Below are 14113 nucleotides of genomic sequence, written 5' to 3'. Positions count from 1 at the left end.
TCAGTAATCTCCTTGAAACGTGCTACATCCAGAAGAAGACGTGTGAAGAACTTAATGGGGTGCATTCTTGTCGATTCGATATGGGTTAATTCATCATTTTTGATCCAGCTGTGATCAGTTACTGGGCTGCGTAAGCCTCGGTGGCTCAGAGGGAAAATTAGTGGTAGTGATCGTTCTATGATGGCGTCACGCACTAGAATCCTGCAATTGAAGTCTGTTCGAAAATAGGTTGCAATTTAAGATAAACTTGTTGCAAATTAGCTTGTTGCAAGTTATCTTGGTGCAAAACAGAACGTACCGTTGAAACAGATATATGTTGTCATAGGAACCAAATAAAAGTTAGGAAAGTAAATTATGTGGAGCTATGCCCGGCTAAATACACAGTCATTCTTTATTATACCGTGTTTCAAATTCAATAAACTCGCAGCTGTGGACAATGCACGGTGTCGTCTGTGCATATTTACGCAAGAATAATTCTCTCGCAAAAAAAAAACACTTTATAGAAGAAACCTTTACGGAGGTCCGACCACGTTTTTAAGGCACGAAATGAAGTGCTGGTGGAGCTGCGAACACTTTTCCGTTCTTTCTTTCTTTTTCTCTCCCTCTTCAAAGCGCAATAACTTTCGCCGACTACCTTAATCTTATTTTCGACTTGAAGCACATATAATGTGCAATTCAATTAAGTTAGAGGACCCTTACTATATAATTAGGGAGAATACTAGGTGTGCCCGTACAGCCATGCGTAGTTGCGTGCTCTCCGTTAAAGGTTGGTGATGTTAGACAATTTGTTGTCTAGTCAACAAGGATTCTCCATTTGGGGCCACCTCGTCTATTTCGTATTTTAATTCCTTCCTTCGTCTTTGCTGCTTAATTTATGGCAATGCCTTTTTCGTTAGGAAATCACGTGCAAACTTCACACTGATTTTCATTCCTTTCTACGTGCAGGAACTCTCACTATTTACACTTCTTTCGTAGTTACACGTTACACGGCTGAAACGCGTTGCCAAAAAACTAACCCAGAGCCAAGGTCTGCATTCGTGGTGTCGATACTGTTCACGTCCAAAATCAGACTCGGGAAAACAGTTCTGCTAGTGTTTTGTGCAGGCCCAAAAACAAGCATAATTTAATTCCAGCGAAATACTTCAGCAAAATGATTTCATCCTTCTGGATCCAGAAAAACATCCATAATAAGGGCCCACACTGAAATTTGTTAAGCGTAAGCGAGCACTAAATACTGCACATTAGTTACCAAGGTTAACAAGCTATCCCTCTTTTTTTTTCATAAAACCAATGCCCAAGCAGTCTCGTGGGTGTAGGGAGGTAGATTTATTTACATGAGGGATCGGGCGGAGAAAGCAGCATCATTTATTTTCGAGTTTTTTTTTCTGGCTAGATTTGGAGATACACCGCATAATACAGAGTGGTGCATGCAGCAGTCATAAAATGCAATCGAAGAAGTGATCAAATTGGTTATATGCAGCGAATTCATAAAACTGAAAAGCTTTAAACAAATTTAGGACACGAACAAAAGCAAATATAGACGCATTAAAGCAGCAAACAAACTTTTAAGTGTTATATAAATTTGGCGTATTCTTTTGGCTTCTCCAGTTTAGCAGCCAGTTTAATCTAACGAGTGAAATTAAATGGGTATTTTTTTTCTTGTGTATCATGCCAGGCAAAAAATCTCGGATATTTCACCTTGACAGGAGGTAGCCATTTGGGCTTGTGACACAAGCTTTACGAGCTTTATTCATGGCCTTGGTGACGTTCTTGGCGAGCGTGGGAAGCACCTTGGGAGTTGAGTAGTTGCACGCGTGCTCTAGATGAAATTTCTATGAGAGAAAGATGAACTCGCGAGGCCGCATTCGATATGAGACGCTCCGCCATCTCTTTACGCGAGCAGGGGGTTGCGTAGTCATTCGAAAGCTATCGGGAAGGCATGCTGACAGAAGAGGACTGTGGAATTAAAATTTAGGTAGCCTTGGCCGGCAAAACAGAGCGATTAATGCTCACGACCGAATGCGACCGATAAAATAGGTTCCGAGGCGGCTGCCAGCTAGCATAAACTTAGCGGAAATGACACTCTTGCTTACCCGTCGTTTCAGAAAAGCATTTCTGCTGTAACACGCACAGTGAAGGTTGCGCATGATGATGATCTATGTGTAAGTAAAATAACAAAATCACTCACTATCTGTCTACGTCCGCCCAATATTACGCCCCCATAAAAGCAAGTTACTCATCGATCTTTTCTTTTCACATGGTGGTGGGTGGCATACGCTCTATTTGAATATCTATACTTGACATACGATGCACGAAATGATAAAGGAGGCATGTTTTAGACTAAGACAGTGTGTTTATAGTAGTTAAAAGCAGCATCAATTGTACAGTGCCCTCCCCCTCGTAGAGAAATATGTAACAAAACACGCGAATGGCGCAGAAACAGTGATTTACGTGAGGCCCATAATTTTTACGGGGGACTCATCTATGGTGTATGCGGAAGAAAACGCAATGCATCTAGGTCAGAGTTAAAAACTAACATTGAGAGGACCGTAATTTCTTCATGTAGAACAAAGCAAGGAAGCAAATACCGGCTCAGCAACATGTTTCGGGTCGATCTCTCTAACAAACTATTATTCGTGTTGTCTCTAAAAAAAGAAAAAAAAAGGCAGCCTAACAAAATAAGGCCCTTGCATGTCTGCTTTAAACGCATTTACATTTCTCCTTTGCGAAACAAACTTCATCAGAGAAGAAAGAAAAACGGTCGTCTTGTCATCCACGAATAAGTTCTGGCCTGAAATGCACGCAGGGCTTCAGCTCAACAAGCAACTCGAAACCTTTCCGCAGAATGTTGCTTTATCGTGCGCGGGCTCTCTTTCTACTTCTTTTTTTTTTTTTTCGCTTTTGCTGCCCCTGTCCAGGCGGTAACTAACCATCTGCTCCTCTCCAATACCCTGCGGGCGCATTCACGATCGAAGACGCCAGGGGGCTGCGTTTTTCTCGTGCTTGGAGGCGTCATTCTTTTCATCAATAAAGGAGGGGGAGGGGGGGGGTGGAGGCAACTATGGGAATAAGCCATAACAGATCCTAGCAGCGTTTTATAAGGCGATGTGTTTACCTTCGTTCACTGTCGTGGCAATTTACTCTCGGGGAATGTGGCGCTGTACGAATGCGCCTGAAAATGCGCGTTTGCCAGGCAGCTTCGCGCGAAGTTTCATTATGATTGTTTCCTTCTACCTCGCAGCTGCTATAGCAGTGAACGAACCGCTCAGACTTCTCTGGAGACTCATCAAGTATTGCTGATGTACACACGTGCGCGCATAACACACCACCGTGTGTCGTGTTGTTCGTTTTTCCAACTCCTCGCGCTGTGCCGTCACATCTGAGCGAGCTTGTTTGAACGTGTTTGCGCCTTTTCTTCCCACGTATTTCTTGCGGCATCTTTTCGCGGTGAGCTTCTCTGAGCGTTATAATCCGGAATTCACTGAGACGGTCATATACTGGCGCCTTAGTTTAAGGCGCGTTTTCCTCGCCGTCAGCACAAAGAGGTGACGGCTCGCAAAGGCAACGGGCAAAAGTGTCGGCAAAAGTATTTGCTTCGGATTAGCGACGCTTCGGTGCCTGTAATGAGACCCGGCCCCATCAAAGCGAATAAACTGCCGACGAAGCAGCTTGTGCTTTGAGCAGGAGAAGGAGAACCAGCGTGGCTTCGAAATAAAGGCAAGCCTCATCACAAAACACGGCCAGAAGCTGCGCGCCCGTGGCTCAAGTTTGAGACCCCCGCACAGTGCAAGAAAATCGTGGCGTGGGAATCTCCGTAAAAGTAGAACTGCTCTATCTTTTCGCCCATTTCCACGGGAAAGTAGCACTGAAAGTAGCAGCAACAACAAATTAAAATACGGGAAGGACGACACCGAGAAAAGAGACCCTATCCGCAAGCATTGTCTGTGGCGCTCGCATTTATTTCACATTGCTTTATTTTTCTTTTCATCTTGATTGCGGGTTTTGGGCCGCGGACAATGAATTCTGAAAGGGTTTCGTGGTATCGATTGCGTCGGCGACAATGATGATGGAAAAGCGGGGGGCGTCATCCATCGCTGACTCGAATCTTCTTGCATTTATGAGGCAATAGTTTGCTGATATTGTAGTTGCGAGGACATCCCGTGAAAGCGAAAGTTCTGACTTCTTTGTTTTGTTTTGTTTTGCGTGATAATAATCTTTTGTGACCGGGTAATATAGTCAGAAGGCTCAGGTAACCTTTTGTTGGTTTATGTGTAAACGGAGCGGGGATGTAAGTATTCATTATCGAACATTTGGCCGTTCCATAAATAGCAGATGCATGTAGCGATTACTCACCAGCATGAATTCACCAGAATTTCTCCTTTCGCATGTTCCTCGGCTTTTGTTCTTCTTAATATATTGTTTTTATGTCCATACTAATGCTGTAAATTACTGTTCTCAGGTGGTAAATGTAGTAAACAGCAGCGATGAAGGAATAAATAATTGAAAATGCGAGACGCTCTGATGGTACGAGATCTCTGTGTGTCGCTCGATGAGACGCGGTTGAAAGATGACGCTACACACAAGCATGACAAAGCACGTTCGCGCTAACACGTAGGAATGTCAGTATGAAGCATGTTAAAACTTTAGCACTTGTTAAGCAGCGAGTAAAACGAAAACTGCGTTTAAAAGAATTTACGCTAACGGCGCGTCTGGCTCGCTCTTACCTAAAGTTCTTTATTGATTAGTGACATTACGAAATACGAAGATATTGCTACATCTGAAGCTGCGATAACTTCTCTTTTTCGCTTACATGCAGCAGCAAAGATGGAAAAGCTTTTTTATTTATTTTAATGACAGAGGCCGAGACGTCAACTTGAGGCAAGCAAGTTCACTTACAGTATAGTCGGTCATTTAGAGTTGGAATTGATGTCACTCGATTATAACTAAGGTATTTCATGTCCCAAAAGCGTACTTCGATGATTAATTACAGGATTATTATAGAGTACACATCGTTGTCACCACTGAACTTGCTCAATATTGTATTCCGCCGATTGTGTGAAAAGTTTTCACATGAAAGTTATTTTCTTTCTCAAGCAACGCCTTTATCAAATGCTATAGTGACTTAGGCCAAATTCATGGTTGATAAGAGCGTTTGTTTTAAGATGGGGTGCAAGCTCTGTGCTATAGCGGTAAACAGCTGAACCCTTACTACATCGTATGGGACACACTTGTGTATAGTATTGATTGCCGTCCTAAAGACGTCAGCCTAGCCGGCACACGCACGGTTGTGCCGACGCTAAGGGCAAGTGTTGAAAACATTTACCTCAATAAATATTCTTCAGAATGTAATACGCGAGGCCTAAATTACCCTTGCCAGCAGCCAATTCTTCCAGTGGGGCGCTGTAAGCCTGCTGCTAGAAGCGCTATCAGTTTTTGTAGTAAGTGCGAGCGGGGAAGGGGTCACACCAAAGGTCAAGCACTTTGGCTTGCAGGTGCTGCCTGCTTGTTAGGATTTTATTGAGCCCATTGTGCTGGGCGCTGTGGCTTTCCCAGGGAGCACGCATGCTATGCACCTATCATCCCCCCCCCCCCCCCCCCTTTCTTGGAACGTTGTTGTTATTTGTATGTTGTTTTGGGGGATAGTGAGAAAGAAACCCTAAAAGGCGGTAGTGGAAAGGGCGCTTGGAAGAAGCGCAATGCTGGAAGCGCCGGCGAACAAGACTATCCTAGCACAGGATTCGTGATTGGTGCGTCGGCGGACCACTCACAGCCACTCCGTGGCAATTGGGTGGTAAATGCTTGGGGCGGGGCACCGAAGGGTAGAAAACGTGGCCCCGCTGCCCCGTCCAGGCGTTCTGGACAAACTTCGGTGCTATGCACCATCGACTATGTCGATATAGGGTCGCCCTATGTGTACCAGTTCCGTCTTGTATGTGTTTTGTATTTGTACTTGTAAATAATTGTAAATAGAAAGTTTTTCTTTTCTCTCGTCATCTGTGTCTACTTCGATCGAGCAGAAGCATCCAGCGAACCAGTCGCCGCTATCGTTAGCGGCAGTACATCCCCTACTTGCGTAAACCGACTCTGGCGGTGCGTCTCGGACGCCCAAGTAGAAGAGCTGGTAAAGAAGAACCTGAACTTTACTGGCGCATTCTAAGATGTGAGCCATCACTTTGAAGCAATCGGGTGAATGAAGAGAGCGTCAGCTGTAAACAACAGCCTAATCATTCCCTCTTTTGGTCCTTCTGCAAAGACGCCTACGATAATTCATCTTAGCACTCACTTCATTCATGGCTCTGTTGAGCGAAGATCCATCAACTTCTGCGCCTGTACTCACAAATAGGTGTTAGTGTGGATACAATGCTGCTGAATACTATAATATGTTTCACACTAAGTTGAGCGAGACGAGGACTTCGCACCAAGTTTGGAAGCTTCAGAAAAAAAAAAGATTTAATGAAAAAATGCCAGTTCAGGCATTTAATTTTTAGAGAGTAATATGAGTTCAGGCATTAATTTTTGGATTAGAACATTCGTTGATATCTTTACAAAAGTAAAACTTTTTTGTGCGAATGCGATAAAGTTATATCCAAGTTAACAGTACTTTTTTTTTTTTTTGCATGAAAACCAGTGTTATTCCAATAGGTGCTACCAAAACTATGTTGTTTGTAGGCTTCGTACGAAAGACAATCACAAGTTCTTTAACATTTGTTTGCTCGTGATCAATGCAATTTTGGAGCTTCCAGGAAAATGGCAGCTGTACGATCGTTTGCCATTTAATGTTTCCTAAACTAGGACATGTCCCAGAACCTCCTCTTACCATACGGCATAAAGGTAATTGAAGCCCAGAGGTGAATTTGCCTTGGTTGAAATAATCCTTTTTTTTTCTCGCAACTGTAGTACGGAGACGGACCTCTACCTGACGATCCACTATGCAATACACGAACTCAAAATGCGTCATGTCGCGCGTTTTTTTCTTTTTATATACAATAGTTCATAAATTTTCCCATCAGACGTGCGCATTACTTTTACGTGCTCACTCGTCTCGCGTTACAAGAATAAAACAAAATCAAAAAGAGCAGCAAGAGGAACGCTTTGAAGAAAGAAAAAAAAAGTTCGATAAAAGGCTGCCTTCCAATCGGCCCGCGCGGAAATAAATAGCGCAGTCCCATTCAAAAACGTGCGCGGAATCGCAGGTACACGCTCCGGCCCAAGCCGGAGGGCCTTTGCAAGCCGCTGGCAGCAAATCAGGCACGTATAGAAAAGAGTGAAAACGCAGAAAAATAAAATGCTCCAGCCACAGAGGCTGCGCAACCACGAATGGTCACCGAGAGGCCGCGGGGCAGAAGGGGGGGCATGGGCAAGCCAGTGTACGCTGTACTAAGAGGAGGGGTCAGGTCTCGGGGAACTTTCTCTGTGTTTGAGCAGTCACGCGAACGAATTCCGAGCCGCATTCCAATGCATACCAACATCCGGAGCAATACTTATGGCGGGAACGACGACGACCCTGGCGGCGCTGTTTGCGGGTCCTGAAAGGAGGGCGGCGATCGCCGAGAAAGAGAGAGAGACGTTAGGAAGGCTGTTTGTCGCCTCGCAAGGCTAACCTCCACAGCTCCACACTTCCGGGCCTAGCCGCGGCTTGTTCTTCTTCATCACCCTTTGGCTGTTTTTACCGTTGCTCCTTCCCTCGTACTTTCTCTCTCCGCATTGGCTCCTTCGCCTGATTTACACTCTGTTACCTATTTGTTACCCTTCTCCACGCTCGGCGAGTCCGTCGTTCGCCTCCATTCCAATGTGTCTTACGCGCTCGGAGATGTTTGTTTGATTCGGTTCCGACCGTAAGGGATGAAAATGGAGCGGGTGGTGCTTGGCGTGTTTTTTTACTTCTTCAGCGTCGCCGCTTCGGCACCCCTCCGCTGTCTCAGTTCGGCATCGCCGCTTTGCTGCGGCTCTGCAAACCAGCCGCCGGACGTGCGCCGAATCCTCGCTGAGGAGTTTGACAATTCGCGGGAGCTGCCGGTCGGTCGCTCGCTCACCCCTGGGACTTTATTGTTGTCCACTTCTTCGCCGGTGGTCCGCACGTACACCTTTGTGATTCGTCCGTCGCGCGGTAACAAAGAGAAGACAAACAATACAGAGGAGGGACTTCCGTCGCCAGATGAAGGTGCCCCGACAGCGGCGGAGCATCCCGTTGTCCACCGTTCCCTCGAGCAAAATCAGTGCCGCCTTGCGGTTGGGACATGTATGAATCGTGTTATGGCCCTCCGAGTTCGCTTTCTGCATGTTAACGTTGAGAGACGACCGGCAGATTACAGAAGCTGCATGTAGTTTCCGCGTCATCAAAATGGTGTTCTGTGAAGGCATTCCTTTTAAGATGTTTCTGTGTGCTTTTGCTTTTTTTCTGTTTTGTTATTACGTAGAGAATGTCATATAGTGAGGTTTAACGTAGGAAAGTGCACGAGATGATTAAAGAGAACGAAAGAAAATGTAAAGTATGACTACATTAGTCAATTCTATTTTTAGGGTTTCATATAGTTGGCGATTTTCGAGAACGAAGACTATGGCAATAACCCACAGATGAAAGAAACGTGCCCTCACTTCCTTGAAGTTCTCACCCATGATTTGAATTCCTTCAAACTGGAACAGCATATGAAAAAAGGTCATAGCTGACATTTCTTTCTCACCCTAATAAACTTTTTTTTTCATTACCGAATGAATACAATGAGAACTCTAATGGTCAATCTCATTGCTTAACATGTTTTGGTGTCTGCTTTCAATGCACCTTTTAGTGTAGTTTCAGAAATATCGTGACACTCAGACAGTTCAGAGGAAATATTTATCCTGGCTGATAAGTAGACATGGCAAGACCGCTCAGTCTAAGATTTTATCCGGCGTTTGTCATTATGAAAGCCGTACGCTGTTGCCGGCAATGGTGGACCGTCCGTCATTGATCATAAATGGTTCCCACGTTTCGGCCACATCCTTCTGCGCCGATGATAAACAGAGACACTCAAGCTACATGTGCAAACTAGTTCAGAAGATAAACAGCGAGGGCGAAAGGATTCAGGCGTTTTCGCAAGCCATTATGTAGATAGCGCGTTAAAGATATGTATGGGGCAAGTGGAATAGCTAGTTGAATAATTGTTGAGAAGTTTAAGGCCCCCTCCCGCAGATTTGTTGTCTCTGCACTCCTTGCATCGTATTTCACTCTAATTCGCGAATGACCTTAAATTCTTATCACTGAGATTTGCTTTGCCTTCAAAGAAGAAGATAGTGATGCCGATCAACTTCGAAACATAGATATCTGTGGTTATGTTAAGTTAGCCCGTCATACTCTTTTATTGCGGCATGCAAGCACAAGCGTGCCTAAGTGGCGCAGAATTGAATAGATCAATAGATGAATAGAAACTTATGAATAGATGAGCAGCAGCAACAACAACAACCACAACAACAACAACAACAACAACAACAATAAGAAGAAGAAGAAGAAGAAGAAGAAGAAGACGAAGAAGAAGAAGACGAAGAGTATACAAACAGAGTTTGCTAACCTCGCGCACCAGAAACTTTACAAGTTTGGATAAATATCTCACACATCCGTCACCTGGCTGAAGAATAAGTCGTGACAACGTCGTTTGTTTTCTATAACGTTATTCCAGAAATTATTATATGCACGGATCTACTAGGTTCTGCTTTACTACGGGTCCTGCAGAAGACTACCAGTGAACACAGACTGTTCCTACTTCCTGGCTCTTTAAGCAGGTACTCGCCTCTCCACAGAATGCAAACTCTATACAACTGTCATTTTCTCCGTCTTGATATCCTTCAAAATGTGTTTTTTTCCTTTCTCTCACGAACTTCGTGCTTCATCTTGACACTTCCAACAGCAATCCGCTCCTTTCCTCTCATAGCTTATCTCTCCTCTCGCATATGTCGCCTCATCGAATGTACACGTCTCGCCAATGACTGATGTTCAAGCACTGCTATTGATTGATTCATTGCGTCACCTATTGTGTCTCTATACACATTACACACAGTCTGTATTCTGTCTCTGAATTTTTTGTTAATGCTGAACTTTTCCTCACTATGTTGCTCTTTATCCTGTTCCCTTTTGTTCATCTTCTGTATTGTTTTTTTTTCATGTCTCTTGGTTTTATTGTGTTACCTTTTTACTTTTTTTTCCTCTCTACGTCGGTGTTTAGACCTCCGTTTGTTCCGGGGCTTCTCGTTCCTCTATAAGATGATTTATGGAATTGTGCTTTGCCCAAGTCTTCTGGATCATGTACAATTTTAAGTGCCGCAAAAATATACCTGGCCGCATTGCACATTTTCTACGTGACCTTGTTGCGGTGGCCACTGTCCCAAAGCTCGACTTCACAAAACATGTAAGAAGCATTCGCCCTGTATAGACATATTTCTGAGTTCGTTCCCTGTGTTCTGTTCATGTGCTCAAAAGCCTGTTATATGATTAACTCCCTTTTACGTCCGCCTCCTCAATTTCTTTTTTCCATATTTGTTTCTTTACTTCACATTTTTTTGTCTGCAACATTTCCCTTTTGGGCAGATTGCACCTTGCTTATTACTTTTTAAGTCAACCAGTACAAATGTTCTTTAGCTGTTCCTTGGTACTATAAGAAACTTGATTGCTCGATTGACTTATCGATTGGTTGATTGATTGACTGATTGATTGATTGATTGATTGTCATTCGTTTCTGTATGTTCTTCAAAACACATCAAGGGAATGGCTTGACATTGCCGTCTTCTGCTCGGAAATTGAAGAAAACGTACTTGGCAGGAATTGCCAATAATGGCAGTAAACACTCGAGATTTCTCGTAGTGATGACAAAAGAAATGATACCAGCATATGTTCCGATGGTGTTGCGCCTGAAGCCCTTAAATGCTGGCAGTGGTTTGAAACAGCACTATATATAAGGGCACGAATTCGTTTCGGGGCTTGTGGAAGTTACGGGTTCTACTACCCGCCCAGAAACGTTGTTTTAGAAATAATAATGGACGATGTTTTCTGACCCAGAAAAGCCAGTGTGAGATCCAGTTAGGAGCAGGAACCACCTCGGGAAACTAAAGATAAGGCTCTAAATTGAGTTTTATAACGTGGTTGCGCCAAGAAAAAGCAGTCGCAGCTGACTTAAGCGACATTCAAAACGAAAACAAAATTCTGGAAGTGTACTTTTTCCAGACATATTGTGAGCATACCACTAACGACTTGCGAGAAAGCGAGCAAGGGCATTAAACGAACTCGGTGTTTACAAAGCCTGCCAAGATAAGACTTATGCATCAAAATTAAGCGTAAAGGAGCGCGATGCGCGGCAGACGCCACACAAAGAGAGAAATAAAAATACATAAACAGCCATTAACTGCTACGAAGTGAAGCATCACGCAGACAGCTAAAGTTCTGACGTATTTTATGAAATATATCACAACACAATACGCGAGTAACTTCTCATCTACGCGCAAAAATAATGTTATAACGGCAGGGAAGCCTTACAAAAAAAAAAAAAAAAAGAAAAAGAAAAGAAAGCATCAACGAAGGGTGTAATTTTATAACCTTTCCACTTTCTATCCTCTTTATTTCTGTAAGCATGAAATCGAGCAGTTTTGCCGTCAATATACGGTATGTTGTATGTTACGCAAATGAATGCAGCCTTATCTCACGATTATTTATAGTAATATTATGTGAAAAGGCATAGCTGCCCCAATGATAGGGTGACTACATCTGCTTATTTTATTTTCATTTCAATAAAAATGTTCGTAAATTACATATATCTACGATATTTGTGTTACTTGCTTGACAAAAGTGCAGCAGGTCAAATTCTAGTGAAAGGCAGTTGCTAAGTATTTCAGACAAGTTAAAGAAAAAAAAGAATATTGTGTAAAAAACAACAGCCACGTTTTTTTAAGGCATATTATCGCCTCAGCCCATTAGTTCGCACCACACTAGTCATCGAGCTTAAGGTAAAAATGTGCAATAAGCCCAAGGCCCTATGCGCCGCCGCAAGGGAAGTGAAAAAAATATAGAAGGAAGAAAACAAAACGTGGGCCTGCCACTAATACTGGACACAAATAACACTGCTGTTTTTGTAATTAGAAAAAAGCAATTTACCACATCTTTATATCTTGGAATTGCTTTAACCTTCCCAGACAAAAACGTTAAAACTATTTCGATGACTTGGCGTGAACTTTACAGATCCCGTTATTCTTTCGTTTGGAGCATCGACTCCAGGATTCACTTGGAAGGGATGATTGCTTTACGGCCAGGAATTCCTTATTGAGTCCAACTGAGTAAACTGGAACCCATTTTCTTTCTTTCTCTCTCTCTCTCTCTCTTTGTATTTCGCAATTAATAATTACGTGATTCTTACAAAGGCTGCTGTTCTCATTTTAACATGTAATTTCGCCTTTCAATATCCCTTATAGCATTACAGTCCTGAAAATTTATTTCTGGTTATCACTGGGAAATAACCCATCTTTCGCCCATCTCTAATAATAGGTATGAGCCTTATATTTATATTGAACATCATCATCTACATTAACTTCAGCCTCATTTACAGCAACAACAACAACAACCACATCCAACGTCTAGGTTTAGACGTAGCCTGCATGCCTTATTTCGACGCTTCAGTGGAGCATATTGCTATAGAATTCCCTCAGTATGGTCAGCGACGAATTCGCTTGAGTAGCCGTTTCGACATCTTTGACCGACGTCATTTAACACTGAGCAAAGTGCCTGGTTCATGGTCATGCCTTGATAAGCAGAGGCGTGCAGTCAGCGGCCTTTCGCAATTATTTAAGGGCGACTATAAACTGATGGACTGCCTATGAGTGATAAGTACCTGATTAGTCTACTGTGCGCTCTGTGTGTGCGGTGTGTGTGTGTGCTTGCTTGTTTGTTTTCAGAGCTTATTGATGTCGCCTATTCCTTCATTTTTTTTTTCAATGTTTTGAAATTGCGGCCTTGTAGTCTACCTTGCCGTGGTGTCTCTTGCCGTGTTGTGAACCAGTACACGGCAAGGGAAAGCAGGTTTTGCTGCAAACCTTGGGGATCCGCGTCTTAGACAGAAAATAAATGAGAAAATGTATTTTTTGTAACCGCAAATAGAGATCCATACCTTCACAAATTTATAAATGTAAAGCACGCCATCATTGTCAACGTCAAATTTGGAAGCAAGCATTTCGATCACCTGAAGTCAATTCAATAATCCATCTCTCGCTCTGGTCACTGGTCTACAGCAAAAGTGACAAAAATTATGCAAATCCAACGTACATGTTTGAACATATCTGACGCGAAAGTTTAGTGAAGCGATTAATTAAATGCTATACAACTAACGGTGATGTGTGCAATTGTACTTACTGTCATCCTATGCAACGTGTCCTTGTTCGTTGTATTGGTTTAAGCAACTCATAGGCCACAACTTCAATCTCAATCCATATTTATGTTTATGCACTAAACTGCTTCCAAGTTGTGCCCAAATGCAAACTAGAAATCCGACAGATGCACCTTTTTCTATCTTTTTCTGCACCTCCATAGCACAGAATAGGTGTGCCATGAAAGGCAGAAATGCCGTATCTACGACTGCTATGCTGCAACATGCACTGTAGACTATGTGCATCTGTCAGGAACATGAAGGGTTTTCAATGGCACTGTCATCAAAAGTTCGTCGAGTCGATATTGCAAAACTTGATCTTCAGGTGACAAGACGTGGTTAATCATAACTCGTGACTAGAGCTGTATATAGAGCGTAGCAAGATAAACAATGTATACATCCACCTCCTGAAAGAGGCTAGCTTAGCCATTGCCTTCATTTAATTTCTTGTAAACATTTGCTCATATGCACTAGGTAGTTAGTACACATGTATATATCTGCGCGCTTGCAAAAATTGCAGAAAATAAATGTTTATTAGGCAAACTATTCCTTATATAATTGTCATGCATGCAAGTTAGCCTTACTCAACACTATCTAAATGAACCTTCACCTAATCTTGAACGCAGGCTTATAGGGCTCATTGATGCCCTATCATTATCACACCTTGCCTCACATCAGGGAATTAGGGTTTGAGGAGTGTCGGCTCTCCACCCGGTACATATCTAAAGCTATCACGC

At 43.1% G+C, this 14113-nt stretch overlaps 1 protein-coding gene across 2 annotated transcripts in view; it reads right to left on the bottom strand.

Annotated features, from left to right (window-relative positions):
* The window catches only part of LOC119442871 (cell adhesion molecule-related/down-regulated by oncogenes), a 312322-nt gene that overhangs the window by 153684 nt on the left and 144525 nt on the right, over positions 1–14113 (bottom strand). The gene's annotated exons all lie outside the window — the stretch shown is intronic.

Source organism: Dermacentor silvarum, chromosome 2 (assembly GCF_013339745.2).
Source record: "Dermacentor silvarum isolate Dsil-2018 chromosome 2, BIME_Dsil_1.4, whole genome shotgun sequence".
Lineage (NCBI taxonomy): Eukaryota > Metazoa > Arthropoda > Arachnida > Ixodida > Ixodidae > Dermacentor > Dermacentor silvarum.
Note: the sequence above shows the minus strand (reverse complement) of the source record. Positions and strands in the feature narration are given on the sequence as shown.